Raw genomic sequence first — 10,486 nt, forward strand, 5'->3', positions numbered from 1 at the left:
CTTCTTTCCCAAAACTTTCCCAACTTTAACTGGAGAGCAAATAGAAATTTTTATTTCATCCAGTGGAGAAGGGGAGAAGGAGTCACTAGGGTAGCTCATCAAAATGATAAGCTTGGGATTGTCTAAGTGTTCAGAAAAAAAGATATGATACAGCCTTCCTAGGATTGAAATACTTCAGAATTTATATGGAGTAGTATGCTGTATTTGAAAGTTCACTAGGGTTGCCAGGTGTGGGATGGAAAATACCTGGAGGCTTTGGAGGTGGACCTGGGAGAGGGCGGGGTTTGAGGAGGCGAGTGACCTCAGCATGGCCCAATGCCTTAAAGTCAGTGCCGGATTTATGCATAAGCTAAATAAGCTACAGCTTAGGGCCTCGCAATCTGCTGGAGCCTCAAATAAAAACACAATATAAAAATGATTTCAAATATTAAAAAGGTGTATATATTTTAAATTTTTCTGAGACCAGCTGATGTAATTTAAAACAGTAGGGGGCCTCTGGGTTTTGTATAGCTTAGGGACTCAGCAAGTCTAAATCCGGCCCTGCTTAAAGTCCACCCTTCAAAGCAGCTGGTCCCACTGCAAGTCTGGAGCTATTGAAGCTGATTACATGTTGGAGATTGGCGTCCGATTTTGTATTGAATTGTTACTGTTCCCAATGCATGTCAGTAAGAGTATGAAAACCACAGCAGCTTAAAGGGAACATCCTGATGAAGGATGAACTTCGAAACATTGTTATGAAACATCCGGACACAATGTCGAATTATTTAGTAGTTCTCCATTGTTTAAGCATTGTAACACATACCAGCTCTCTATGGTTTACATTTTGTACTTTTTCACTGTAGCTACTTTGTATACATTATTTTCTATTACATGTTCCTCAGCTTTTTGGCAAGTTGTAATTGGTGAGTCTGTTAACTACACTTGTTTTTGCCTTCTATTACTATTTTAACAGGGTAGTAGGCTTGCCAAGCCCCCCCGGGGGGTGGGGAACCCCCCGCCCCAGAGGCCCATTCACCGCCACCGCCGGATCGGGCCCCGGGGGGAACTCCACCCCGACGTGCACATCACCAAGAAATGACGCGACTACGCCGGGCACGCTGGGGGCGGGGCCATGGTCATCCGAAGGAAAACTCTATGGTTTTCCCTCGGATTGTCGTGGCCCCACCCCCAACGTGCCCGGCGTGGTTGCGTCACTTTCTGGTGATGTGGATGCGGCGCGCGCGTGCATGCACGCTCCAGGATCGACCCAGGAGTCCCCCGCTTCAGGACGAGGTACGACTTGGGTAGTGAACATCGTTGAATAGAGTTAGGGTTGGCAGGTCCATTTACCTGGCCAGCGGGGGTCTCCCAACATCCTTCCAGGAGACTGGAGGAAGTGATGTTGGGCATTCTCAGGCATACTTCCAGTTTTGGGACTACTTTGGGTTGGGGTGACACTCTGGTTTGGGGGCAAAACTCTATGGTAAATTCAGCTTCAAACCATAGAGTTTTGCCCAAAAACCAGAGCGTCACCCCCCCCCCTCCAGCCAGAAGTAAGGCTGAAACTGGAAGTAGGGTCAAAACGAGAAGTAGATCTGAAAAGATCAGTTGGGAGCAGGGTTATCCCCTGCCGGCCAGCTGACTGGTGGTGGGCAAAAGCCTGAGAAAATGTGGGTTCCCCTTCTCCCAAGGGGGGAGGGGCTGGAATCCTACATAGAGTCCACCCTGCAAAGCTACCCTTTTCTCCAGGAAAACTGATCTCTATTGACTGGAGATCAGTCATAATAGCAGGAGATCTCCAGGCCCACCTGGAGGTCGGCAACCCTACCTCTCTACCAAATCTCTGCCACAACAATTGGTGGTTGCTCGAGGCTTTCGCTATCAGAGGCAGCTGCCTCGCCAGTGCCACGTCCACCTGCTGCCCCTTGGCCCACCCCACCACTGCCGCTGCCATCCCCCAGAGAACCACCTCCTTACCCCTTTGCAGCCCTCGTTCTCTCTAAAAAGAGTATGGCAACGTGTGCATGACTGAACGGCTACCTGAACCCACGCACGATATTCCTTTCCCTTGTGAGTGTTTGACCACCATTTCGGGGACCCCAATAAGCAACCAGCCAGCCACCAGAAACAGTGGATGAATCTTCACCAGGTGGTATCTCGGGAGAGTTTGGACACTTGACATATGGGGCCCATACACTGTTTTCAGAAGGTATCTCGGGAGAGTTTGGACACTTGACCTATGTGGTCCATACACTGTTTTCAGAAGGTATCTCGGGAGAGTTTGGAAACTTGACATATGTGGTCCATACACTGTTTTCAGAAGGTATCTCGGGAGAGTTTGGACACTTGACATATGTGATCCATACACTGTTTTCAGAAGGTATCTCGGGAGAGTTTGGACACTTGACATATGGGGTCCATACACTGTTTTCAGAAGGTATCTCTGGAGAGTTTGGACACTTGACATATGGGGTCCATACACTGTTTTCAGAAGGTATCTCGGGAGAGTTTAAAAACTTGACACATGTGGTCCATACACTGTTTTCAGAAGGTATCTCGGGAGAGTTTGGACACTTGACATATGGGGTCCATACACTGTTTTCAGAAGGTATCTCGGGAGAGTTTGGACACTTGACATATGGGGTCCATACACTGTTTTCAGAAGGTATCTCGGGAGAGTTTGGACACTTGACATATGGGGTCCATACACTGTTTTCAGAAGGTATCTCGGGAGAGTTTGGACACTTGACATATGGGGTCCATACACTGTTTTCAGAAGGTATCTCGGGAGAGTTTGGACACTTGACATATGGGGTCCATACACTGTTTTCAGAAGGTATCTCGGGAGAGTTTAAAAACTTGACACATGTGGTCCATACACTGTTTTCAGAAGGGCCTGGGGGAACTGCCTGCCTGGTGGGCAGCAAGTAGTTGGTGGCTGGTAGGACGGGAGGTGGCCCCCACCCAAAGACAGCTTCCCCTTGAGGCAGGTCACCGTCTTCTAGAGCCTACAAGCAATCCCACGCCTTCCTTAGGCAGTTGGCCTCTCTGTCTTGCCCTCTATAATGAAAGGATCCGACACTTCTCAGAGCGAGAAAAGGCATGGTAGGTTGGCAGTCTTCTCCTGCGCCTTTAAGCTATGCCAACTGACAGTCATCTCTGTGCTTTGTATGGCAATCACTGTTCCCTCTAAGCTGAGTTAAGGTGAGCTAGCTCAACGTTTTTTAGCCTCCGGCTCACACATTTTTGTCTTAGCTCAGGAGGGATGGCTCCAGAGCAAACTAGTTTATGCAGTAACCCAATCACTCACTCACAACTTTAATGCCAGTAGCTCACGGAATGGAATTTTTGCTCACAAGACTTCACAGCTTAGAGGGAACATTGATGACAATAACCAGTGCCACCTCTGAGGAAGTCCAGGGTCACTGTGCAGAGGCAGACAATGGCCAACCACCTCTGCTCGTCCCTTGCCTTGAAACGCCTGGCGAGGGGTTGCCATAAGTCAGGTATGACTCGATGATACTATCCAGCACCAATAGCAACCATGCCCTGACTTGGATAGCCCTCGATAGCTTGATCTCATCAGATCTCGAAACTAAGCAGAATCAACCCTGGTTAATACTTGGATGGGAGACCACCAAGGAAGTCCAGATGTGCTACGCAGAGGCAGGCAATGGCAAAAAAACCCCTCTAAATGTCCCTTGCCTTGAAAGCCCTATGTCAGGGGTGTCGAACTCATTTGTTATGAGGGCAGGATCTGACACAAATGAGACCTTGTTGGGCCGGGCCGGGTGTGTCATAAAATGTAACGCCAGGAGCGGAGATATAAACTTTATAAAGGACACAAGCACAAAGGTGGGGGTTTTTTACTTAAAATAAAAACATGCTCAAAACAGCAGCACTCTTGTAATAGTGTGTTTATTTAGCAGTGTCTGATAGCTGACACCTCTTGCTCTGAATTATTGCATCAAAATGTCTGTGCCGTAGCAATCTTGAGTCTGCTGTTCAGGTGTGTATCTGCAAGCTGCAAACCTACGATGACGCAGCCGCAGCAGAACTGAAAGAAGCAGCAGAAGAAGCAGGAGTGGAGATATAAACTTTATAAAGGACACAAGCACAAAGGTGGGTTTTTTTAACTTAAAATAAAAACATGCTCAAAACATCAGCACTCTTGTAATAGTGTGTTTATTTAGCAGTGTCTGATAGCTGACACCTCTTGCTCTGAATTGTTGCATAAAAATGTCTGTGCAATCTTGAGTCTGCTGTTCAGGTGTGTATCTGCAAGCTGCAAACCTACGGTGACGCAGCCGCAGCAGAACTGAAAGAAGCAGCAGAAGACAGCCAGTTCCACTGCGGGCCTGATAGAAGCCCTTCAGGGGCCTGATCTGGCCCCCGGGCCACATGTTTGACACCCTGCCCTATGTCCTAAGTCGGCTGTCACTTGATGGCCCTCTCCACCACCACCCATGACTCTTCTTAGACGGGCCAGACCATCGACTGCTCCCTCTCTGAACTGTCATGGGTGGGGGGGGACGGGTCACCTGTCGCTGATTCTGCTTTTGCCCAATCCGGGTCGGGAGCCAGCCACCTGGCCGCGACCCCTCCTTTGCCGCCGCCTGCAACCGCTGCTGTCTGAAAGCAAGAATAAAAGTCAGGGGAAGGAGGCACTGATCCATGCCAGGGAGAAGCACCCAGCGGGAGGGCGCCGAGCCAGGGCCTTGTCCGTGGGCGCCTGGCCGTCTAGAGCCTGACCCTCCTCACCCCCGTGTTTGGGGCAGAAGGGGATGGGATTTCGTGACAGTCAAGAAGCGTGCTTTGTGAGAGCGGGGGAGGCCGCCAAAGAATGTCATTTGTCCTCTGCCGCCTTTCATTCGAGCCACAATCAGGTTGTTCGGCCGGCTCCTTTATGAAAGTTTGAAATTGGTTTGTCATCTTTCCCCCCCCTCCCCTACCTCGCCCTCCCCCGCTTTCGCTTCTCACACCTTATCTAGTTTCTGCATTCTCCCCTCTTCAGTAGTCAAAGTGATTGAAAACTGAGCGGATGATTGTCCCCCCACCCCCCACCACCCTCTCCACATTTCTCATTTACCGCAGAATCAAATGGGCCCTTTGTCTCTCAGTCCTCCCCTGATATTGCCTCTGTTACACACAAGATATTCCTCAGGTCGGGTGGGTTGAAAGAGGGGGGGGGACGCCGGGAACGGGAGACCATCTTGGCCTCCTTCGAGATGGCCGCTTCGCCGCTGGAACTGTCGCCCAATAAGGGGGAAGATATACAACTTCTATTTGATGCGCACCGGGCCAATACATTCATTAATCATCATTTTATGCCTCATCAAACACTTCCCAAGTTCCTCCATGGGAGTTATACAAATTAGCCAGTGAAAAGGCAGTAATTTTAGTTTCACTAGGTAAGTGCTTTCTGATTGCCTTCTTCAACAATGCTTCCCTTGACAAGCTAATAAATCAGGCCTTTCGGAATCGGGAGCGTGGCCGGCGCGCACAATGATCCCGCATAGTTCTGCCCGCCGATTTGGAGCTGGGAAGAACCAAAGAGGATGATCTGAGGATCAGAACCGCGGACTTTATAGCCAGGCAAACCTTTCTTTGCGAAGAAAAGAGGGGGTAAAAAAAAAAAACCCAGGCTCGGTTTGGGGCGGGGTGAAGAAAAGGAATGGGAGAATTATTGCCCTTGCTTTTAATTGGTTACCAAGGATAACTGAGAGGGAGAGATTCAGAACATCAGAAGAGCCCTGCTGGATCAGACCAATAGGGCATCTAGTCCAGCATCCTTTCTCACGCAGTGGCCAACCAGTTCCTCTGGAGGGCCAACCACAGGGCACAGAGGCCAAGGCCTTCCCCTGATGTTGCCTTCTGGCTCTGGAATTCAGAGGATTAGGGTCAGGTCACACGGACATTTAGTGCGGGCTTCGCTGCTGATCCCTCATGCATTAAAGTTTCCTGTTCATATTGGCAAACCCGCCTCCCGCACCGAAGCACGCTGAGTCCCGCGGTTTCCGCTCTTTTTATCCGTGTTTTCTGACACCCGTTGGAACAGGTGTTTTCCGATATTTCATGCTTTGTATCGCAATTTTGGTATCTGGACAGCAATCCGCCATGACCGCACTACTCTCCCCTCCCCCTTTTTTGTGTTTCCAGGTTAAGTTATGTGCATGTGCAAACAGGTGCTAGCTTTTATTTTGGTCTTCTTAGTTTGTATGTACGCCGAAGCGCATGCACAGTTTTTTAAAAAAACAAAACCCGCGCCGTCGCAGGGACAGCGCGCTGTGTGATCAGTACTTCGTGCGAGTGAAGCGGAAGACAGAGGAACCGTCTGACCACCTCCAAGCGATATAAAATGTCGCGGATAGAAGAACTGCGGGAAAACTAGCGTGGTAAGAGGTCCGTGTGACCGCGACCTTAGTGCCTCTGAATATGGAGGTTCCCCTCAGTCACCTTGGCTAGTAGCCAGTGATAGACTCCTCCTCCATGAATCTATCTAATCCCCCTTTTCAAGCTGTTCATTCCTGTGGCCATCAATTCACTACATCCTCTGGCAGCGAATCCCACATTTTAATCACTCTCTGTGTAAAGAAGTGTTTCAATTTCTCTGTCCTGAACCTACTGCCCATCAGCTTCATTGGATGCCCTTGAGTTCTGGTATTTTGGGAGAGGAAGAAAAAAGTTCTCTCTGTCAACCCTCTCCGAATCATGCTTAATTTTATAAACCTCTATCATGTCCGTCCGTCCCCCCAGTTGTCTCTTTCCCCAGATTCTTCAGTCTTTCCTCCTAGGGAAGGTGGTCCAACCCCCCTCATCATCTTGGTTCTTATCTCCAATGGCCATGATGCCACATGAGATTCTTGGCGTGACTCTCTGAACAATTGGCTAGGATACACAGTGATAAAATGGGGGGGGGGGGCTCCGCACCTTCCGTGGGCCTAATAACTGTCCAGAGGTGTCAGAATTCTATACTAGCTCTATCAAGTCTCACTCCTATACTGCTGTTAGCCGCCTTGCTCTGGCCTTGCAAACTGAGGGCCATGGGAAAAAATAGAGGGCTCTTTTTACCATATGTGGTGGACGTGTGATAAAGCAAAAAATATTTGGACTGAGGTCCATACAGAGATGGAGAACATTATGAAAGGTAAAATTAAGAAGGAACCGGAAATGCTACTTCTGGGACTTAAAATGGAAGAAGTCAACATGGCAAAACGGACTTTGATGTGGTATATGATTACAACTGCTAGAATGACATATGCTCAATGCTGGAAACAAGAAAGAACTCCCGGAATTTGGGAGGGGTTAAAAAAACTACTTTTTATGGTTGAAATGGATAAAATGACAAGAAAGCTGAAGAATCGGGAAGCAGAAGAATTTTTTGCAGACTGGAAAGACTTTAAAGAATATTTAGAGAAATATTGGGATGTAAAAAATAACCTGTTATGCTTTGATAATTATTGAAGTTTGAAGGACATTAAGAAAAATAGTTAAAAGATATGTTACCAGAAGAATTTTGTTAACGAAAAAGGGGGAAAGAGGAAAATATAAGATTTGGGCTGGAGGTTGGAGCACTGCGGGAAGTCAGAAGGGGAAGATTATTAGGAGAAGAGGATATATGATAATGTGTAAGGTGATGTATAGTTTGACTTATTGATATATCCTAATAAAATTGTTTGTTTGTTTTTTAAAATAGATCCTCTTGGTATCAGTCTAGTTCTACACATGTAGGGGATATCCACACATGCGCATCCCAACATGGGGACCAATATGAGTAACAGCGTGACTGGCTCAAGGTGTGTGTCACACTTGAGGGTGGACTTGACCCCAAGCCTCCCTAGTCTATCTACTATAACACACCAACACTCCTGATGGAAAAATTTAGAGCACCAACATTTAACTCCATATTTATAAGAAACTTTTCTCTCTCCCCAAGTGGGGAGAACTTGGCAGGCGTACCTTGGAAACCTCTGACATTATGCAATCACCTTTCATCAATATTTACTTGCTATCCCTTAGAGAAATCCGGCCTGGAGTCATTTATCAAAAGATTAAGAAAGATGTTTAGGACTGAACTGAATATTCTTGCATGGATTACTTCCAGCCACATATTGCGGGGGGGGGGGGATCACTGGGCACCACTCCAGCCAGAATTAAGCATTGTTAAGTCCCACACACTTCAATGGGAGAGATTTATGCAAGACTTAAATGGAAGAAAGTTTGAAGTTGTGACACCACGTACTTTACACTTCCTTACAAAGTACACACACATGAACCGGCTATGAGCCCCAAACATTTTAATGGGTATGCAGCAAGTGTGATTCTGGAGACAACCATAATGTGTGAAGTGGCCCTTTCCCTCCCCAGCTCAACAAAGTATGATTGGGCTGCACGACACAAAAAAACAGCCCAGTAGTCACACAGTGGGTACTTGACGCCGCCTCCTGTAAAAAAAAAAAACCGGTCCCCCCCCCCCCCCGCAACCTGTTGATCCCATCCTTTTACGCTCCTCCGCATTCCGTAGCAGAGGTGCTCCATAGCTCAGGAGTGTAACTCATTCCACAGCAGGAAAAGTCTGTGGCTCACCGAGAAAGCATCTGCTCGGCACACAGAAGGTCCCAGGTTCAAAACTTGGCATCTCCACTTACACATATAAAAGCAATCAGGGTTGGGAAGAGAGACCATCCTCTTCCTGAGACTCTCGAGAAGACTTTGCCAGTCAAAAAAGACAAGCATGAGTAAGATGGAGTCCAAACGTTGAATTAATTCATGCATACCCTGCCTTTCTCCCCAGTGGGGAACCCAAAGCGGCTTACGTTCATTCTCCCTTCCTCCATTTTATCCTCACAACACCCCTGTGAGGTAGGTTAGACTGAGAGCATGTGAGTGGCCCGAGGTCACCCAGCAAGCTTCCCACAGTAGTGTCGGGATTCGAGCCCGCATCTCTCAGACCCTAGCCTGACACTCTAACCACTACACCACACTAGGGTGAGCGAATGACCAATGTGTAAAGATGCACATGGGAAAAACAGTTGCAGTACCATTCAGAACAATATTTGGTGCTCCACAAAAGGAAAACTCCCCCCTCTAAGTGTTCGATTTGTGATCAAATTGCAATTTCAATATAGGGGCAATCACATGTCCCTAAGAACGTATCAGGGTCTGAAGCTCTGCAATAGGTAGGGTTGCCATCTTTGGGTTGGGAAGTACCTGGCGATTTGGGGGATGGATCCTGGAGAAAAAGAGCTAGACCTTCTGGCTGCCAGGCAATCTTAGGATCTCCTGGCTATTCTACACACAAGGCTATATGATAATTAATTAATTCCCCACAGTCAGGTCATTGATGTGACTTGGTATTAGGCAGCTTGGGCCTTCCTTGATGGCCTCGTTTCACACTAACCATGTTGCTATAAATGGGAAAGGGAAACAAAATGAAAGCCTCTTCCCTGTTTGTGAAGACCATCAAAAGATGGCCTTCTAGCCCCTAACCTGTTGGCAACTGCAGAAGAATTCGGGTACGCTGAAGACCACATAGTATTCTTGAGGGTGGGAGAGAAACATGGCAGGTGGAACTAAGCCGTGTGCATCGCCATGGGATGTTGCAGTTGCCAGTGCTAAAAACTGCTTTATAAAAGAGAAGGGAGTGAGATAGCCACGTCTGTGGGCGCTAGCGGGATATGTTATTGTCAATGTACAGCCCTGAAGCATGTGTAGTAACAAGACAGAAAAATAATGTCTTTCATCCGTTAAGAGGCTTCTTTTCAAGCCACAATCACCCTCCACAGATATCAGGGGTTAAGGGGTGGGGGGAATGTTCATATTGATGGACAAAGATCCAACAGACATTCTTGGTGATTTTCCTGCTCTTTAGAAATTAAAACATCCTAGTGATTTACACAGGTGTTTATAATCGTGTGAATGATTTACTGTAAATCATCTACATGATTATAAACTTCTGTGTAAATCACCAGATTCCCCCCCCCCCTGCACGGTACTTGAACTGGGAGACATCATATGAAATTGATTGGCGGTCCGTTCCAGGAGAAGTTTAGAAGCCAGTTTGGTGTAGTGGTTAAGTGTGCGGACTCTAATCTGGGAGAACCGGGTTTGATTCCCCACTCCTCCACTTGCACCTGCTGATGTGACCTTGGGTAAGTCACAAGCTCTGGCACAGCTGTCCTTGAAAAAGAGCAGTTTGTGTCAGAGTTCTCTCAGCCCCACCCACCTTACAGGGTGTCTGTTGTGGGGAGGGGAAGGGAAAGGAGTTTGTAAGCCGCTCTGAGACTCCAAGTGAAGGGCAGGGTATAAATCCAATCTCCTCCTCCTCCTCCTCCTCCTCCTCCTCTTCTTCTTCTTCTTCTTCTTCTTCTTCTTCTTCTTCTTCTTCTTCAGAATTCTCTAATTCTCCTCCACAAAATGTAGCATCGACCACTAGCTTAGATGGCATTTGAAAAAAGATGGCTACCTCATGAAACACTTAAAGGACAGTTCCAGCCTGTAGTCACTC

The 10,486-nt window shown here is 47.7% G+C and overlaps 1 protein-coding gene across 1 annotated transcript in view; it reads right to left on the bottom strand.

The window, feature by feature from the left end:
* Positions 1 to 10,486, bottom strand: part of IRX5 (iroquois homeobox 5) — a 41,189-nt gene that overhangs the window by 867 nt on the left and 29,836 nt on the right. The gene's annotated exons all lie outside the window — the stretch shown is intronic.

Source organism: Gekko japonicus, unplaced genomic scaffold (assembly GCF_001447785.1).
Source record: "Gekko japonicus isolate JY-2015 unplaced genomic scaffold, Gekko_japonicus_V1.1 scaffold2954, whole genome shotgun sequence".
Taxonomy (NCBI): Eukaryota; Metazoa; Chordata; class Lepidosauria; order Squamata; family Gekkonidae; genus Gekko; species Gekko japonicus.